Raw genomic sequence first — 20,400 nt, 5'->3', positions numbered from 1 at the left:
ATCATAGGATGATGGAATAGCTGGCCTAATCCTAGGGGTGATAGGTTCTCATACCCATCTCCACCCATATTTCCCCTTCAAATACACTTTAAGAAAAGAGTGGAGCATGTTTTTAGAAGTGGGAGTCGTGCCCCTACTTTCATGCGCTTGGTAGTTTTGCAGTCAACTTCTTTAACTACTTTGATTGTGTTTCAACGGTTCTTTCTATTGCTAAGCCTTGTCTCGATATTTTTGCCCTGTTGGCTCTGTGATTTTAACCAATTTATAGCCTACATCCAGGATTCCTCGTTTTCTCCCTCAAGGGATCTTTATTTCTCATTTGATGGTCCTTATTATCAGCGCCGAGGGATCCTTATTTACTTAATTTATGATTTATTTTGCACTTAATGTTGATTTACAATTTTATGTAATGTTTGTAAATTTATGTCTTATTTATCAATAATACACTAATTTACCACTCTTATGCTAATTTACTTGTTTTACCTTCCATTTACAACTCTCATGTTCCATTTACATAATTTATGTTTTGTTTTACGCTTAATATTAATTTATAAATTTTATGTTAAATTTACATGTCTTATGTTTCGTTTACACAATTTATATTTAATTACGATATTAATATTATGATTTTTAATCACGGCATTATAGAATGAACTTTATTGTGGCATTATCTAATGGAATATGCCAATTTGAAAACCACACAATGTGCTTGAAATATCAATATTAATAATAATTTCGATTTGAAGTTTTGAACATGTCTGCTAATAGTTAACTACCACCTTTAAGATCTAAGAAAGAAAGTAAATTAAGAGAGAGAATAATTGTCTTTGGTAAAAGCACCAAAGTAGATGTAATGAATCATATAACGTTGAAGATGAGTTGAGGATAACTCAGTAGCAAATTTTGACCCTTCCCATAAAGAAATGTCAATGATATAGCGTTAAAAAAACATTGGAGGCATTCATTATCTAGAGTGAAAATGTATAGAAAAGCATAAATGCATTCCTAAGATGTACCTTTGTTCTGTATTAATTCTTTTTTTTTTCATACATGTTAAGTAAATTCTCCTTCTGTTCTTAGGATCAACTTTTAATAGATTTTCTTCATTAAGGAAAAAAAAAAGGAAAAGAAACGAACACCCTGATTCTCAAAATTTACCCTTTTTTCCTTCATTCATCAGTCCATTTTCTTGTTATTCTTCACAATCTTTCCTAGAGAATGAGCATAATTTTGAAGAAAAGAAATGTTAACTCAGATGGGATATGATAATTAAGGAATTGTTTGTCACTACAAAGTCTAAAGGAATGCATTGTACTTATTCTGGCGGCCAAGACTTATTTACTGTTTGTTTTTCTTTCTCACTCTTACCCAAGTACATGAGAAGCCCAATGGGGGGCTGGTGTTATAAACAACGAAGTTAGAAATTTGAGTCTTTAGTAATAAACTCTTTCCACTTTTCACTAAAAAGAATTGTAGGGGAGCAGATCTTTATCTAATATGGTAGTAGTTAGATTCTTGAACTAGTCTTAGTAGATTTTAAATTTTCTATAAATACATATGTCTAGAGTTGCGGGAGACTTCAGATTGTAACTATAAATATATGTTGTCTCCAAGCAAAAATCTATACATATAGAGTTTCAGTAAATTATTGTCATATGTGAATTTATGGCCATTAATAACCGATCATGAAAAGCACAAATCGCTGTATTATAAATCTATATATATAAAGTTATAGTATATCTCAATTATAATACATTTGTAGATCGTAATAATTTAGAATACATAGATGGTAAAGTCGACTTGCAATTGATTATTGTCGTATAAAAGATTGTTGGTATGCTTGTACTTTCTTAAATATTAGGTCTTTTTTTTTTGCCAACACCCATTATAAAATAATCTTAATATTAATACTTAAATAGATTGCAAAAAAAAAAGCGCGATGTCCCTAGAAAATCCTCTCGACAAGTCCAGCCCCCCTCCTTTTGAGAATGATCATTCAACAAAAAAGCAAAGTTCCGACAGCAAGGGGCAGATGGAGATAATCCGCCTGTGTTTACATTTCGAGATAAGTTGATGGAGTCGTAATATGGTGGAGAGGATGGAAGTAATGGAAGGAATGAATTTGTGGGCAGAGATGATTATCTTGAAATTGAGACAGAAGATGTGATCATTGAGAGAGACGATAGCATTCCCTCAATAGTTTTTTCTCAAAAGGTGCATGAACAACTCATCAAACTGTGGCAGGCGACTGTGGTAATGAAGCTACTCCGACATATGATTGGATATAAAGCACTTGCTTCAAGGTTGGAGACTTTGTGGCCCAATATAGGGGGTTTTTTTTTATCATTGATTTAGATAATGGTTATTACCTTGTCCGCTTCCGCTCAGAAAATGCTATTGAGTTTGTGCGTACTCAAGGTCCATGGGTTACCTTAGGGACATTATTTGACTATTCAACAGTGGACTCCACATTTTGATTGTTTTAATGAAAAAATTGATAAGATTGTCGCTTGGATCCGTCTTCCTGGAATGCCATTACACTACTATCATAAGCAAATTATTAGGATGCTGGGACATGTAGTTGGGAAAGTTATAAAAATTGATTATAATACGGAACAAGCCACTCGGGGAAAGTTTTCTCGGATTGCTGTCGAAGTCTATCTTGATCGACCCTTAGTCTCGCAAATTTGGTTGGATGGGAAAATTTAGAAAGTTGGTATGAATCCCTCCCAACTATTTGCTTTGGCTGTGGAAGGTATGGCCACGCGAATTCGTCCTGTCTTGAAAAGGTGAATGTTGAGGCCCAAAATGTTGATGTCGAATCACCGAATTCAGATAATATGTCCAATGCCACAGTACCGTCGATTCCGACAGCTGAGAAGGATGCCTCAAGCAACCCTCGCTATGGTCCCTAGATGGTGGTAGCCCGAAAGGGAAGGAATCAAAATGGGAAAAGAAAGGAGAAAATACAAGATTCTACCAACCACCAAAATGGTAACTCGAATAAAGGATCTAGATTCGGGGTTCTCCTTAATAATGATGATGGAAGGAATAATCAAAATGAGGGTAATGAATCCGCAGTTGCCATTTTGAGCAGCAGGGTGCCCACAAATACAGATCCTCATGTGTTAAATGGAAGCGAAAATATTGCTGCGAGAAAGAAATCTCTGACTCCCAAGATAGTTGCCAAACAGCCTTCACGAGCCCAACACCAAAAAACCCATAACAAAAAAAATGCCCATAACACAGCTCTTCTTCCCGGAATGTCACAAACCACTCCCATGTAAACCCCTGACCTCTCACGTACCCAACCTCAACACCATGCTTCACAAACCCCTATGATCCCGGCCTTGGTTCCCACAATTTTAGACCCGTAGCACCATTCGACAATCTCTTTCGTTACTACCAGAACTGCTCATATTGGCCATTCCCCCACCTCTGCAAATTCTGCTCCTGCAACAATGTTACCAACTATCAAGACCAATAACATGATCCTATAAGGAAGCCACCTGATCCGTGAAGTTTGAAAATGAATGATAACATAATAGAAGATAGTGATGATAGTGACTACCTGGGCACTAGCGTGGAGGAGGGCTCGGGAACATCAGATGATGAAACATCCTTGGTTAATGAGTAAGACATGGAAAAGGAGCTGGAGGCTTTAAGGTCGCTACCGTGAGGCCTTTGCCCCTGTCAAATTCCCTCACCCTCAGTTAATTATCTCATGTGTTTCTCTATAATGTTTTGGAATTGTCAAGGAACAACTTCTAAAGGCTTTCGTCGGACCTTTTTTTTTTATTATTAGATAGACTTCTATCCGAATACTTAGCAGATTACTTAGTATGTTTTGACGGATCTTACAATTTTCTATCTAGCACTAGTACTATAGTTTCTTAGTTTTAACATTTTTTATTCTTGTTCACTGTCTTTTCAATAGCTACACGAAAGGATAAACCAGACGAAAAAGAATTGCTGACTGGTGTGATGAGTCAGATTTGCTACTAGCGATTAGTGCCAATGAGTTATTGATAAGTGGGGGCTGGTGAGATAAATGCAACGTCAAATATCACCACTCACCAGCGAGTTGCAGGGGATTGTTTCTCTAGTATTATTTTTCCTTCTCCACTTCTCTTCCCAATTTGTCCATCCTTCACAGTCAACTTCAAATAACTTATTAAAATTTGGGAGTGCAAGGATTATGCAGTAATTAGCCTTTTTTGCTACGTTACAAAGCTCTGTTCTTCCATGTCTATTCAAACTAGTAGCCTTTACTTTTCCCATACACATATATTTATGAATAGTTTTTTTTTATTATTATCACCACAGATTTTTGGGTTTTTTGAAGAATTTTGTGAAAAATAAAGCTCATCCGGAAGGTTCAATAGCTGAGGCTTATATTGTAAATGAGTCTATGACATTTTGCTCAATGTATCTTCGTGATATTGAAACAAAGTTTAATCGTGATGGGCATATTAATGATGAAACTCAAGAGGGGCAAAATAATAATGGATTATCAGTTTTTGCTCAAAAGGCTTGCCCATTTGGGGGAAAAAGTTTTCTCGAACTATCTCAACAACAACATGAAGCAGCACATTGGTATATCTTAAATAACTGTGAAGAATTGCAACCATACCTGAAGTAAGTGGAGTGTATAGCTTATTTATTTCTAAGAAATTATCATTTTCATAGCTTTGACTCTTATTTAATAAGTACATGCAGTGAACACTTTAACCAATTGAAGATGGAAAGTAATGCTAATTTATTACAAAGGCAACAGAAGCACTTTCCTAGGTGGTTTAAAGAGCGTGTGAGTATGCCTAAGTTAAATAGATTATATAATTTAAGGTAGATTATATATATGATTATGTCTTCTTTTGCCATGTAGATGATATCATTGCGTCATGAAAGGTCGGTTGCAGCTACTAATGAATTGTATGCCCTAGCATGTGGACCTGATCTCCGTGTTAGGTAATACTCAGGCTGTGACGTTAATGGAGTTCGGTATCACACCTTTGACCGTGATAATCGATTGACAACTCAAAATAATGGCATTGTTGTGGTTGGGGAACATGACAATAAAGAAATAGAATTTTATGGTGTTTTAGTTGATGTGCTTGAGTTGCAGTATTTGTTTCAAAATCAAGTGATATTGTTTATGTGTGAGTGGTTTGACACAAATGCTAAGAGGAAAAGAATTCAGAAATATCTTAGCTTAACTTGTATAAATGTGTCCCATAAATGGTATAAGAATGATCCTTTTATTTTGGCAACTCAAGCACAAGAAATTTTTTATGTGAATGACCCTAAATTTGGATCTCATTGGAAAGTTGTGGAAAAATCACAACATAGACATATATGGGATGTCCCAGAGATAGAAGGGAATAGAGAAGCTGATATAAACAATACTGAAACACCAATTCATACTGTTATAGAAGATGTTAATTTTGAGACACAACAATTTAGTAGGCAAGATGCAGAGCCAACTGTTTTCGAAGCAAATTTTGTGCCTTCTCAAGAACATATCATACATAATGATGATTCTGAATTCATAGATGATTGCACTGATGAAGATCAAACATTAAGTGACAATCATGATGATGAGCCAACTTTAAATAGTGATGATGACACTGATGTAGATAATTAGTTATGTGATGCTAAGTTCAAGTAAGTAATTTTTTACTTTTAATGAATTATGTGCATAAATTAAATTGTTCTTTCATTCTTTTATCTTATAATCTATATAATTTCAATATTTTGTTGTGTACGCAGATTGCATGGCTCCTGGGAGGCATCAGACCATTGCTAATATTATTCCTCCATCTTCTAACTCATCTTCTAATGTCCTACCAGAAGGTATTGCTATTTTTATGAGTAGAAATGTTATGACGAACATGTTTCATCTAATTGTAGTCTTTTTATTTTTTTTATTATTATAATGCAGTTAGTTTAACAACCAAAAGAAAAGGACGTGGCCCATCTCGAGGAGTGGGGTTGGATCGATTATTACAAGCTGGAGAAAGGATTCATATTGTAACACCTTAGGCGAATCCCACATCGGCAAAGCACGGGAGAGATGCTGGGTTTATAAGGGGTGAACCACACCTTAATTGGCAAGACGCGTTTTGGGGTGTATGGGCGCCCCAAGAACAAATCCGTGCAGGTCTTGTTAAGGCCCAAAGCGAACAATATCTTGCCAGGTCTGGGTTGGGTCATGACATTGTGGTATCAGAGCGGCTCCGCGTGTCCTCTTGAGCGATGGTGGGGCAAACCTCAGCGAGGACGCTGAGTCCCCAAGGGGGGGTGTATGTAACACCCTAGGCGAATCCCACATCGGCAAAACACAGGAGAGATACTGGGTTTATAAGGGGTGAACCACACCTTAATTGCCAAGACGCATTTTGGGGTGTATGGGCGCCCCAAGAACAAATCCGTGCGGGCCTTGTGTTGAGTGCTAGAAAATGCATATTTATAAAGGAGAAAACCGTTATTTTACATTCCAAGTCTTACTAACAACCCTTACTTTTATGTATTTAACCTACTTGTGATTTAATTACATGTGTTTTATTTTAATTAAGTATTTTATGTATTTTAGGGGCATTATAGTCATTTCACAATAAATGAGAAATCAGATGGCAAAACGGACATCACTTTTGAACTCAAGACGGTCGAAAACCTTAGGAGGAGCATAAAAGAAAAAATAGTACTATTCACATGTACGGTACTATTCACGTGTACGGTACTGTATACGTTACTGTTCACGACACTGTTTACATAGACGGATGATGACGTGGCATTGACCGATGATGTGGCTTTGACTGATGAGGTGTCACGATCCTGTTGGACTAAAATTCTTATATACTGTTGATGGTGACGTGGCAGCATATCAGTGGACGAAAAATCTCGCGTACGGTGCATGCATCACACAGGATTATTTTCAACCAAACCACGTTACTGTTTATCCGGGTCAAACCGTGTTACTGTTCATCCGCGTGGTCAAACCGTGGACTGTTGACTGATGACGTGGCGCAATCCTGAGCGTCCAAACTGTTTTTAATCCGATGGCCATGATTTACTCCATGTATCTATAAAAAGGGGGCCTCTCCCCCCTAATTTGATATCTCTGAATCCATTTTTGGGATCCATTTTCTGTAATTCCTTCTCCATCTTGTATTTTCTTCGTATTTTAATAAATTTCCATTTTGCCCCTAGTTCAATTATGAGTGGCTAATTTTCTTTCAAGCTTGGGTTGAAGGTGAAGTCTCAACATGTGTCATGGGCTTAATTTGGTAAATTTATTTTCTCTTCCCCTCTAGTTTTTGTGGATGTTTTGACTTCTCGTCGATAAATAATACTAATCTTGTCTAGTACCGCCTTGGTTTCACCGGCCCTCTAGTACAAAGTTATTATTATTTGGCACGATAAGCCCTTAGCACCATATTGATTAGAGCGTGGTTCATGAGGTGTGGATTCCCCCCTCATGATTTAATTGGCATTAATAAGGATTATTTAGCCCATGATGCATGTTGACACGGATCCAGATACCAAAGTACGTCATTTCAATATAATTCTCTTCAATTTATTCTCGCCATTTCAATACCAATTTTAGAATTTATTCTCGCCATTTTAATTTAAGTTTTAGTATATCCCAAATCATTTCCACCACAAATCCAATCACCCATTTACAAAATTAATTCTACACAATTAAAATCCACCTCCTCGTGGGATCGACACTCGTCACCATTAGTCTATACTACAATAGATTCGTGCGCTTGCGAGTACATTAAAATTTGCACAACAAGTTTTTGGCGCCGTTGCCGGGGAGGTAAGTAATTTTAATTCGTAAAATTAATTTTTTGTGAATAATTTCTTTTATTTGTTTTCTTGTATTTTTTTTATTATTAAAAAAAAGTGAATCTACATTTAAAGGTTAGTATTTTTTTTCCTTTTCTCTTCTTTAAAATTCTATAATTTAATTTTCAATTTATTTTTTTTTGTAATTTTTATTTTATTTTATTTTAATTAATTTAATTTTTAGTTAATTTCTTTCACGTATTTATTTTTGTGTATTTTTATAGAAAGGTTGTCACAGCACAATAAGGTTAGTATCGTAATTTCTCCCTCTTCTTTATTTTTATTTGTTTTGTTCCAATCTTTATTTTTATTTTATTTGTTTTGCATGCATGGTCGTAGGTCATTATTACCCAATCTTGAACCTATAGACCTTGAACTTGAGAAAACACTTCGCACACACAAACATATTAAAAATAAAATGGATTTACAAGCACCACAGGAGAGGCCATTTAAGGACTACTTCAGTCATTTAGCTAATTTGAGCACATCATGCATAAGATACCCAAATGTAGCTGCTAGGAGCTTTGAACTAAAACCTAGTGTGCTAAATTGTCTTCCAACATTTTATGGCCTAGAAAATGAGGACCCATATAATCATCTGAATGATTTTCATGCTATTTGTCAAACTTTTAAATACGAGAATTTTTCAGACGATGATGTTAAACTTAGATTATTCTCATTTTCTTTAAAGGATAGAGCTCGTTCATGGTTAAATACTTTACCTGCTAATAGCATCACATCATGGGAACAAATGGTAACTAAATTTTTGAATAAATATTTCCCAGTGCATAAAACCAATGCTATTCACAGGGAAATCTCGGAGTTTACCCAGAGAGAGGACGAGCAATTTTTCGAAACATGGGAGCGATTCAATGGGCTACTCTTGAAGTGTCCACATCATAGGTACGAGAAATGGCACCAATGCCAATACTTTTTGGAGGGATTACTACCAAATGTGCAAGAATGGCTAATGGCAACAAGTGGAGGAGAGCTAATGTCAAAAAGTGCATCAGAGATTTGGGAATTCTTCCAGCGACAAGCGGATAATTCCCAACAACGGAGTCGATCACTCAGGACTACTAGAAAAATTAAAGGAGTGAATGAGGTTCAAATTGGCGAATCAACTTCAGGAATCAAAGAAGTCAAGGAGATGGTTGAAGGTCTTGCTCGACAAATAGCATCGTTATCGACTGCTAAATCAACAGAGCCACATGACCATGACTCATACTCAGATCAAGCCAATGTCATAGGTGTAATGAGAAAACCATCGAATTACAACCCATACTCCAACACATATAACCCTGGATGGAGAGACCACCCCAATTTTTCATGGTCTCAAGGACTCCAACAGAATGGACCAGCAGCTCCAGCTCCACCAATTCCACAAAATCCTCAAGCCTCTCAGCCACCATTTAGACCATACAATCAGAACCAGAACTACTCTCAACCTAGACCATGGGAGGATGCATTCCAGAATTTCGGGAATGTTACTCATTCCACGATTGAGCAACAGAACCGCACCATTGATGGACTACGAAATGAGTTGAGAGCAGGCTTCAACTCACAAGCTCAATCAGTTTCAAGCCTCGAGAAGATGGTGGGACAACTTGCTTCTTCAGTTCAGACTTTGGCAATGACTGTTGAGAAAGGTAAGTTTCCAAGTCAACCAGTGCCTAATCCTAAAGGAGTACATGAAGCAAGTACCAGTTCACCACAACAACATGAAGAGATTAAAGCAGTAATGACCTTGCGAAAAAGAAAAGAAGTCGACAACAAAGTGGAGATGCCGGTGACCAAAGAAAATCAAATTGTACCTGTGAATGTTGAGGAATCATCACCGGAGGAGAAAGAAGAAACCAACCCACGAGAATACGTTCCGAAAGCTCCATTCCCCCAGAGGTTAGCTAAAGGCAAGAAGGGAAAATCCACAGGTGAGATTCTTGAAATCTTCAAACAGGTAAGTGTTAACATCCCTTTACTTGATGCTATTAAACAAGTTCCATCTTATGCCAAGTTTCTTAAAGACCTTTGTACTAAAAAGAGAAACATGCATGTTCAAAAGAAGGCATTTTTAACAGAAAACGTTAGTTCTATCCTCCAACATAAAATTCCTTTAAAATGCAAAGACCCAGGCTCCCCTACTATTTCATGTAGCATAGGGAACCACACAATTGAGAATGCTTTGTTGGATTTAGGAGCTAGTGTAAATCTTTTGCCTTACTCTGTATTCGTGAAACTTGGACTTGGAGAATTGCACCCAACTCCAGTGGTGTTACAGCTTGCAGATCGGTCCACAAAAATACCTCGTGGTATTGTGGAGGACGTGCTTATTCAGGTAGACAAGTTTTATTTTCCTGTTGATTTCATTGTAATTGACACTCAACCTATACAGGATTCAAGGAAGCACATTCCCATTATCCTAAGCCGACCTTTCTTGGCAACTGCGGATGCTCACATTCAATGCAGGACTGAAAATATGCAGTTGTCTTTCGGCAACATGACTATGGAGCTGAACATCTTCAACATTGCCAAACAACCTCACTATGCAGATGATGAAATTGTTGATGTGGATTTAATTGAAGCATTAGTTGATAATACTTTTCTTTCAAACCTTAATGATGATCCTTTACAAACATGTTTAACTCACTTTGGTTTGGATTTTGATATTGACAGATCGGTCGATGAGGTCAACGCCCTGCTTAACTCAGCACCATCTATGGATACTAATAAATGGAAGTCAAGAGTTGAACAACTAGTACCATCAGAGAAGAAACTTATCCCATCATCAGAATCACCACCGAAACTCGAGCTCAAACCATTGCCCAACACTTTGGAATATGCATTTTTGGGAAAAGAAAGTACTCTGCCGGTAATCATCTCATCATCCCTCAATGATGAACAAAAAGGTAAGTTGTTGGATGTTTTAAAAGAGCACAAAGGGGCATTAGGATGGACTATAGCAGACATTAAAGGTATAAACCCAGTAGATTGCATGCATTACATTCACCTTGATGAAAATGCTAAAACTACTAGGGAGATGCAACGTCGGTTAAATCCTAACATGAAAGAAGTTGTTAGAACTGAGGTCCTTAAGCTATTAGATGCAGGTATCATTTACCCAATTTCTGATAGTTCATGGGTCAATCCTGTGCAAGTTGTCCCCAAAAAGTCAGGAGTCACAGTAGTTACGAATGCTGATAATGAATTGATACCCACTAGAGTGACTACAGGATGGCGTGTATGCATTGATTATAGGAAGTTGAATTCTGTCACACGTAAAGACCATTTTCCTTTACCATTTATTGATCAAATGCTTGATAGATTAGCAGGCCATGAATTTTATTGCTTTCTAGATGGCTACTCAGGATATAATCAGATTCCCATAGCACCAAAAGATCAAGAGAAAACCACTTTCACTTGCCCTTTTGGCACATTTGCATATAGGAGAATGCCATTTGGATTATGTAATGCACCTGCTACATTTCAACGATGCATGTTGAGCATTTTTTTTGATATGGTGGAACGATTCCTTGAAGTCTTTATGGATGATTTTTCTGTCTTTGGTGACTCGTTTGATCAATGTTTACATCATCTAACACTAGTTCTGTAGAGATGTATCGAGAAGAACTTGGTCTTAAATTGGGAGAAATGCCATTTTATAGTAAAACAAGGTATTGTTCTCGGTCACATCATTTCGAGTAAAGGTATTGAGGTTGACAAAGCCAAGGTGGATCTCATTTCTAATCTTCCTCCACCCAAAACAGTCAGAGAGGTAAGATCTTTCCTTGGGCATGCTGGTTTCTATAGACGTTTCATTAAAGATTTTAGCAAAGTTTCTAAACCCTTATGCAATTTACTTGCTAAGGATGTACCTTTTGTCTTTGATGATTCATGTCTTGTTGCGTTTGAAAAATTAAAGCATTTGTTGACATCATCACCCATCATTCAGGCCCCGAACTGGAACTTACCATTTGAGCTCATGTGTGATGCATCTGATTATGCAGTAGGAGCAGTATTAGGACAAAGAGTTGATCGAATTCCCCACGTTATTCACTATGCTAGTATGACATTGAATGATGCACAGTTGAACTATTCAACTACTGAAAAAGAAATGCTAGCAGTAGTGTTTGCATTGGAGAAATTTCGATCTTATCTCATTGGTTGTAAAATAATTATATTCACAGATCATGCTGCTCTTAAATATCTTCTCACAAAGAAAGATGCAAAAGTTAGACTAATTCGTTGGGTGTTACTTTTGCAGGAATTTGACTTGGAATTCAAAGATAAGAAAGGGACAGAAAATGTTGTGGCGGACCACCTCTCTCGTCTCCATTTTGACACAATTACAGAATCATTACCATTGAATAAGTCATTTCCAGATGAACAATTAATGAGTGTAGAAGTATTACCTTAGTATGCTGATATAGTTAATTATCTTGTTACAGGTAAACTTCCAGAGCATTGGACCAAGCAAGACAAGGCTAAATTCTTTGCAGAAATAAAGAATTTCTTTTGGGATGACCCGTATTTGTTCAAGTATTGTGCGGATCAAATTGTTAGACGATGTGTCCCAGAAAGTGAAATTCATAATATCCTTTCATTCTGCCATGAACAAGCTTGTGGAGGCCATTTCAGCGCTAAGAAAACAGCAACTAAAGTTTTACAATGTGGTTTCTATTGGCCAACTATATTTCGAGACGCTTACACTTTCTATTCTTCATGTGATAGGTGTCAACGAATGGGGAGCATTACACGAAGGAACATGATGCCACTAAATCCAATTTTAGTAGTTGAGATTTTTGACGTATGGGGTATCGACTTCATAGGACCCTTTCCCCCGTCTTTTCGCCATCAATACATATTGGTTGCTGTTGACTACGTATCGAAATGGGTAGAAGCAATTCCATGTAGAACCAATGATCACAAGGTGGTGATAGGATTTTTGAAAAGCAACATTGTCTCGCGCTTTGGATTCCCTCGAGCAATAATCAGTGATGGTGGTGCCCACTTTTGTAACAAAGCATTCAAAGCTCTTTTGACAAAGTATTCAATCACACACAAAGTGGCGACTCCGTATCATCCGCAAACCAGTGGCCAAGTTGAGATATCCAATCGAGAAATAAAGCACATATTAGAAAAAACGGTGAGGCCAGAAAGGAAAGATTGGTCATTAAGACTTGATGATGCATTATGGGCATATAGAACGGCTTTCAAGACCCCGATTGGGATGTCACCCTACAGGCTAGTGTATGGAAAAGCTTGCCACCTACCTGTGGAACTCGAGCATCGTGCATATTGGGCCATCAAGAAATTCAATTTTGACATGCAGCAAGCCAGCTCAGAAAGAAGATTACAGCTGGCAGAACTTGAAGAAATTCGCAATGATGCATACGAAAATGCCAAGATTTACAAGCAACGAATGAAAGTCTTCCATGATAAGCAAATTATGAGGAAATCGTTCACTCCAGGTCAGAAAGTGCTTTTATTCAATTCTCGCTTGCACCTATTCCCAGGTAAGTTACGCTCTCGTTGGTCTGGTCCCTTTATTGTTCATACTGTTTTTCCACATGGGGCAATTGAAATTAAGGACCCAAAGAACGGTGTCACGTTTAAAGTTAATGGTCAAAGATTAAAGCCATATCTAGAGTACCAACCACATGACGAAGACACCGAAATAAATTTGAGTGACCCACCAGATTTGAATTGATTTTTTTTTCTTCTCGATTTGATTCTTTTTTTTCTTTCTTTATATTATTCTTCTGCTAATTGAAATTATTTTTGCATAAGTGTGTTTGTTTAACTATTAAGTTTTCTTTTATCGTTTTTAATCATGAGTACCTTACTTAGACCGTTCCTCCTGAACATTCTTAAACCACTTCAACGTGTCAAAACTCATCTCAAAAGGCAGATTCAATTTTGTAAAACACATCGCATTTGGGCTCTACAACCACCAGAGTTAGTAGCCTATGTTGAGGGTTTAGAAAGCCAACTCAGAGACATTGAGAGAAGTGTTTACGACATCCAGTTGGAGCTTGAGGTAAATTCAATAAGAGGACGATTTTAATTTTCTTTGTGTGTTTTAATTGGTTTTTCTGTTTGTGTGCTTTAGTTTGTTACCCCGGTGAAGTGGCGGATAACGGTACTCCGTGACAATCAAGTCGGTTACTTCAGTTTCCCATAATAATTGACATTCTGAGGCGAAGGTATGGACAGAAACGAGATTCTAGCGAAACTTCACAAGCGATTCCCTTCACTTCCTCAGAATGCCCTCCTTACGATCTATAAAGCTCGGCCCGAATGCATGCGATTACTCATGAGGAATAACATACCTGCTGACATCCGTTGGTTAATCGAGGCTAAAGTACGATCGGCAGGTGAGTTACCTCCAAAATTTATTGCATACATGCCTGGTTGTGGTAAAGGAAATTATGCAAGAAAACGACGAGCTCGAAGAATTTCTGTTGCTTGTCATAAGTGTGCCAGAATGAGTTGCAATAAAAACCCATGTTCTTTAGGAATGGTGTCTGATAACAGGGAAGATAAGATTCAATTCATTAGGGATGGCTTGAATAAGGAGTCATTGGATGATATCCTTTTGTCTCTTGAAACGCATCCCAGTGGATATGTGCAAGGGGCGATTCTCCAGTTATGGCCATTATTCCAGAAAGAGCATGCACGATATAGTCTCGGGAATCTGACTATAAACGACTCTGTTTGCCAGTTTATAAGAAAACTGGATGGGAAGCCTATCCTCGACCCATAGAGGGCGTTCAAGCCGTTTCTGGACGTAAAACCAGAGGAAGATGTGAGCCACAGTCGCAACTACCTGTAAATATCCTTTTACTTTACTGTTATTTTATTTCACTATTGTTTTATTGTGCGCATTATTGTCTTTAATAATTTTATTACTGTTTGCTTTTTCCCTTTTACTGTTTTCTTTTTTACTAGCGAGCCACGTGCTTTACGCGTTATTTGACACTGACATATTACCTCATACACAACCATGACCCACTATCACCGAGACTCTTAAATGTGATTTCTTTTTTGTCAAGCACTCACAAATTGTTTTTGAGAAGTATCACAATGTCAGCTACTCCCAATAGACAATTCAAGAACATTTGTGTGCTTTCTGGATTTACATATGGCAAACATAAAGAGTTCGTTGAGGCAGCCATAGATCTTGGTCGAAGCATAGCAGCGAGAAAATTACACTTGGTGTATGGAGGAGGTAATCGAGGGTTATCAAAAATGGTCTCAGGAGCAGCTTTTATCAGAGGAAGTCAAGTGTTAGGCATCATCCCAAGAGTCCTAAAACCATTGGGCAGTTCGTCTGACTCATCAACTGGAGAAGAGTTAGTCGTCTCAGGTATGCAAGAAAGAATAACTGAAATGCTTAATCATGCTGATGCTTTTATTTTCCTTCCAGGAGATCTTGCAACACTAGAGGCACTTATCACACTAGCATCTTGGGCCCATCTGCACATTCACCAAAAACCCATCGGTTTGTTAAATGTCAATAACTTTTATGATGGTTTTATCTCATTTCTTAACCATGCAATAAAAAACTATTTCATTCCTTCTAATGTGAAAAAACTTTTTATTTGTGCTCCCACTGCTAATGAGCTACTTGATATGTTACAAGCTTATAAACTGGAGCCAGACCCCTGGACCTTTGTGTTGGAGCGCCCAAATAATGATGGTAACAGTAGCCGCAGTAAGAAGTACAAATTAGATTTAACTCTCCGCTTGTAAATATTGTTTTCTGTGTTGCACCACCCAGGTGATGTCTTCTAAACTCTACTTCTTTCCTTTCAAACATTGAGGACAATGTTTCGTTCTGGTTGGGGGGAGGGAATAGTCGACAATTGTGGAATTTTGGTTAAGTTTTTACTAATTTTTGTTGTAGAAACTAACTGTTGCTAACTTTTTGTGTCGAAGATGGCTGAATATGGAGTGTAGTGACTCTAGAAACGCATCTTCATCGTAAAAAAAAAAAAATTTTAAAACTAAAAAAAAATTCAGACATTTTCTTTTTCTTTATTATGTTTTTATGTTTATTTTTCTTCTTTTTAATTTCTCCTCTATAAATATACATTTTCCAACTTGTGAGTCGAAGATGGCTGAATATGGAGTGTAATTCCTCTAGAAACGCATCTTCTTAGTAAAAAAAAAAAAACCATTTTCTTTTTCTATCATTTTAAGTGTACTTTTTCTAATTAGTTTTTTTTGCATCATTCTCACATTTCTGCATGCATATTTTCCTTTCATGTTTAGAATAGGTTGGGGGTAGAATGTTGTTTAAAAAAAAATAAAAAATTGTGTGATTTGTTTTAACATTGGATGACATGATTAATTTTAAATTTTAGTATTTGTATTATCTTTGGTCTTAAGTGATGTTACATTATGTTTGCTACTCTACATGTTGATGTCGGAGACATATATGAGTTGCTTGAAGGAATGAACATGTCATAATAAGTACCAAGTGAGTTTTTGAGCCTATCATTTTTCTTGGAGAGTAACCCTTTTGCCCATTCTTTATACAGCTTAACAGTTTATTATTGTATACACGGTCTCTAGATTTCTTTTGAGTTAACCCTTAATAAAAATTAAAAAAAAAAAAAAGTGTGTTGCTACATTTGGAGGCCCATCTAACTAGTAGATATGGAAGGTTATTTAGAGCCCTAAAAGACGATGGAAAGGTCATCTTTGATCCGTTTGAGCCTTTCTAGCCATCCCTTTTATTAAATATCCATAGTTAACCCTTTGATCCTTTAAAAAAAATATATATATATTTTCTTTGTCAACTTATCATCTTGACCCACTCCGATTTGGAGTATTACCCGATATCTTATAAGTTCCATCACCTATTTATGTTTGAGAAAATGTAAATAATTATGTTGTTCAGTGAAGTTATACCAAAAAAAAAAGTAAAAAAAAAACAACAAAACAAAAGTTGTTGTTTCAAAAGAATAAAAATAACAATAATAGGTGAAATCCACCTTGCAACTTCCAAAAAAAAAAAAATTCTCTGTATTTTTCTCAAACATACACTTTCTTTTCCTTATTTCTTTTCTTTGTTAACCATGTCCCTAGCCTACGTTACATCCTAATAAAAGTCCTTCCTGATATTAGGGAACTATAATCTGAAGTAGAAGCTAGTTATATGGGCTAAAAAGATGTAGTGGTGCATATAAAAAAAATAAATAAATAAATTGGGTTGACTAACAGTTTTTATTTGACTTGAGCTCGTATTATTTTTAAGCTGAGTGTATATTTATTTCATCTTGGTGAGAGCATGTGATATCACTTCTTCATTATTTTCTCTCAATTATCATTCATTGGAGTGACTATTTTTATTGGGTTTAATTTCTTTGTGAGAGTGTCACTACTTCCAGTGAGATTTTGGGGTTTGACATGTCATTCTTGAAAGTAGCTATAACAAAGTCTACTGGGCTAATTCATGTGGATGGTTAATATGGGTGTGATGTTGCTTTAGACTGGAGATAATGCTTATACTTTTATTTGATTGCTATCATTAATCTGATTGAATAAACACGAGTGTTTCTAAAAAAAAAAAAAATTATTTTGAATTTGAATTTTGTTTTCGCTTTATTTGCTAGGGACTAGCAATAAGCTGGTTGGGGGGTGTGTTGAGTGTTAGAAAATGCATATTTATAAAGGAGAAAACCGTCATTTTACATTTCAAGTCTTACTAACAACCCTTACTTTTATGTATTTAACCTACTTGTGATTTAATTACATGTGTTTTATTTTAATTAAGTATTTTATGTATTTTAGGGGCATTATAGTCATTTCACAATAAACGAGAAATCAGATGGCAAAACGGACATCACTTTTGAACTCAGGACGGTCGAAAACCTTAGGAGGAGCATAAAAGGAAAAATGGCACTATTTACATGTACGGTACTATTCACGTGTACGGTACTGTATACGTTACTGTTCACGACACTGTTCACATAGACGGATGATGATGTGGCATTGACCGATGACATGGCATTGACTGATGAGGTGTCACGATCCTGTTGGACTAAAATTCTTATATACTGTTGATGGTGACGTGGCAGCATATCAGTGGACGAAAAATCTCGCGTACGGTGCATGCATCACACAGGATTATTTTCAACCAAACCGCGTTACTGTTCATTCGGGTCAAACCGTGTTACTGTTCATCCGCGTGGTCAAACCGTGGACTGTTGACTGATGACGTGGCGCAATCCTGAGCGTCCAAACTGTTTTTAATCCGATGGCCATGATTTACTCCATGTATCTGTAAAAATGGGGCCTCTCCCCCCTAATTTGATATTTCTGAATCCATTTTTGGGATCCATTTTCTTTGATTCCTTCTCCATCTTGTATTTTCTTCGTATTTTAATAAATTTTCATTTTGCCCCTTTCAATTATGAGTGGCTAATTTTCTTTCAAGCTTGGGTTGAAGGTGAAGTCTCAACATGTGTCATGGGCTTAATTTGGTAAATTTATTTTCTCTTCCCCTCTAGTTTTTGTGAATGTTTTGACTTCTCGTTGACAAATAATACTAATCTTATCAGTACCGCCTTGGTTTCACCGGCCCTCTAGTACAAGGTTATTATTATTTGGCACGATAATCCCTTAGCACCATATTGATTAGAGCGTAGTTCATGAGGTGTGGATTCCCCCCTCATGATTTAATTGGCATTAATAAGGATTATTTAGCCCATGATGCATGTTGACACGGATCCAGATACCCAAGTACGTCATTTCAATATAATTCTCTTCAATTTATTCTCGCCATTTCAATACCAATTTTAGAATTTATTCTCGCCATTTTAATTTAAGTTTTAGCATATCCCAAATCATTTCAACCACAAAACCAATCACCCATTTACAAAATTAATTCTACACAATTAAAATCCACCTCATCGTGGGATCGACACTCGTCACCATTAGTCTATACTACAATAGATTCGTGCGCTTGCGAGTACATTAAAATTTGCACAACACCTTGTTAAGGCCCAAAGCGGACAATATCTTGCCAGGTCTGGGTTGGGTCATGACATTATGGTATCAGAGCGGCTCCGCGTGTCCTCTTGAGCGATGGTGGGGCAAACCTCAGCGAGGACGCTGAGTCCCCAAGGGGGGGTGTATGTAACACCCTAGGCGAATCCCACATCGGCAAAGCACGGGAGAGATGCTGGGTTTATAAGGGGTGAACCACACATTAATTGGCAAGACGCGTTTTGGGGTGTATGGGCGCCCCAAGAACAAATCCGTGCGGGCCTTGTTAAGGCCCAAAGCGGACAATATCTTGCCAGGTCTAGGTTGGTTCATGACATTGTGGTATCAGAGCGGCTCCGCGTGTCCTCTAGAGCGATGGTGGGGCAAACCTCAGCGAGGACGCTGAGTCCCCAAGGGGGGGTGTATGTAACACCCTAGGCGAATCCCACATCGGCAAAGCACGGGAGAGATGCTGGGTTTATAAGGGGTGAACCACACCTTAATTGGCAAGACGAGTTTTGGGGTGTATGGGCGCCCCAAGAACAAATCCGTGCGGGCCTTGTTAAGGCCCAAAGCGGACAATATCTTGCCAAGTCCGGGTTGGGTCATGACATTAGGACGCTGAGTCCCCAAGGGGGGGGTGTATGTACACCCTAGGCGAATCCCACATCGGCAAAACACGGGAGAGATGCTGGGTTTATAAGGGGTGAACCACACCTTAATTGGCAAGATGCGTTTTGGGGTGTATGAGTGCCCCAAGAACAAATCCGTGCAGGCCTTGTTAAGGCCCAAAGCGGACAATATCTTGCCAGGTCTGGGTTGGGTCATGACATTATGGTATCAGAGCGGCTCCGCGTGTCCTCTTGAGCGATGGTGGGGCAAACCTCAGCGAGGACGCTGAGTCCCCAAGGGGGGGTGTATGTAAACATATATCATTTACAGAAGAATAAGGGAGACCCATGTGTAATCATGCTTCTAGGTTTGCTAATGGGATTGGTGTTGCTGTGAGACTGTTTTCTCTAATACAATATGAGAGTTGGGGTGCGATTCCTGATGAAGAAAAAAAGGTTGTGTTTGAGCGATTGTTGGTAAGTGAAATTGACTTTGAAAGATTTTATTTAACATAAATAACTATTAAACTTATAAGCAAATAGCTTTTATCTAAGGATTAAATAAGTGAATATTCTAATAGCTGAGAGACTTGTTTTATTGTCCTTTTTAGACAAAATTTGAATTTGACATGTCAATGCCACACATACTCAACTATGTGAATAGTTCTATGGCTGAGCGATATTAAGATTATAGATATAATTGTCACAAACACTTCAAAAAGTATGCAACACCATCTGAAGCACGTCGACATGCATATAGAAAGATCTCTCAACAAGATTGGGCTTGGTTATGTAATCACTTTGAGAGTGATGAGTTCAAGGTATCTTATCTTTTGTTATGAATTTTAATTTTGTAGAAGTTATGAATGATTTGTTTTTAAAACAAAAATCTTACATGAAGGAAAGAGCAAGAAAAAATGTTGGTAATCGCAAAAAACTCAAG

At 37.4% G+C, this 20,400-nt stretch overlaps 2 long non-coding RNA genes across 2 annotated transcripts; both read left to right on the top strand.

Annotated features, from left to right (window-relative positions):
* Nucleotides 1–5,504: 5,504 nt before the first annotated feature.
* On the top strand, nucleotides 5,505–6,011 carry LOC112101044. Its single transcript, XR_002907123.1, has 3 exons — nucleotides 5,505–5,664; nucleotides 5,770–5,853; nucleotides 5,942–6,011. It is a non-coding gene; the product is annotated as an uncharacterized LOC112101044 (long non-coding RNA).
* A 13,839-nt stretch (nucleotides 6,012–19,850) lies between these two features.
* Nucleotides 19,851–20,399, top strand: LOC112101090. Its single transcript, XR_002907156.1, has 3 exons — nucleotides 19,851–19,934; nucleotides 20,069–20,278; nucleotides 20,359–20,399. It is a non-coding gene; the product is annotated as an uncharacterized LOC112101090 (long non-coding RNA).
* Nucleotide 20,400: the final 1 nt, after the last annotated feature.

This window comes from Citrus clementina, unplaced genomic scaffold, assembly GCF_000493195.1.
Source record: "Citrus clementina cultivar Clemenules unplaced genomic scaffold, Citrus_clementina_v1.0 scaffold_9, whole genome shotgun sequence".
Lineage (NCBI taxonomy): Eukaryota > Viridiplantae > Streptophyta > Magnoliopsida > Sapindales > Rutaceae > Citrus > Citrus x clementina.
Note: the sequence above shows the minus strand (reverse complement) of the source record. Positions and strands in the feature narration are given on the sequence as shown.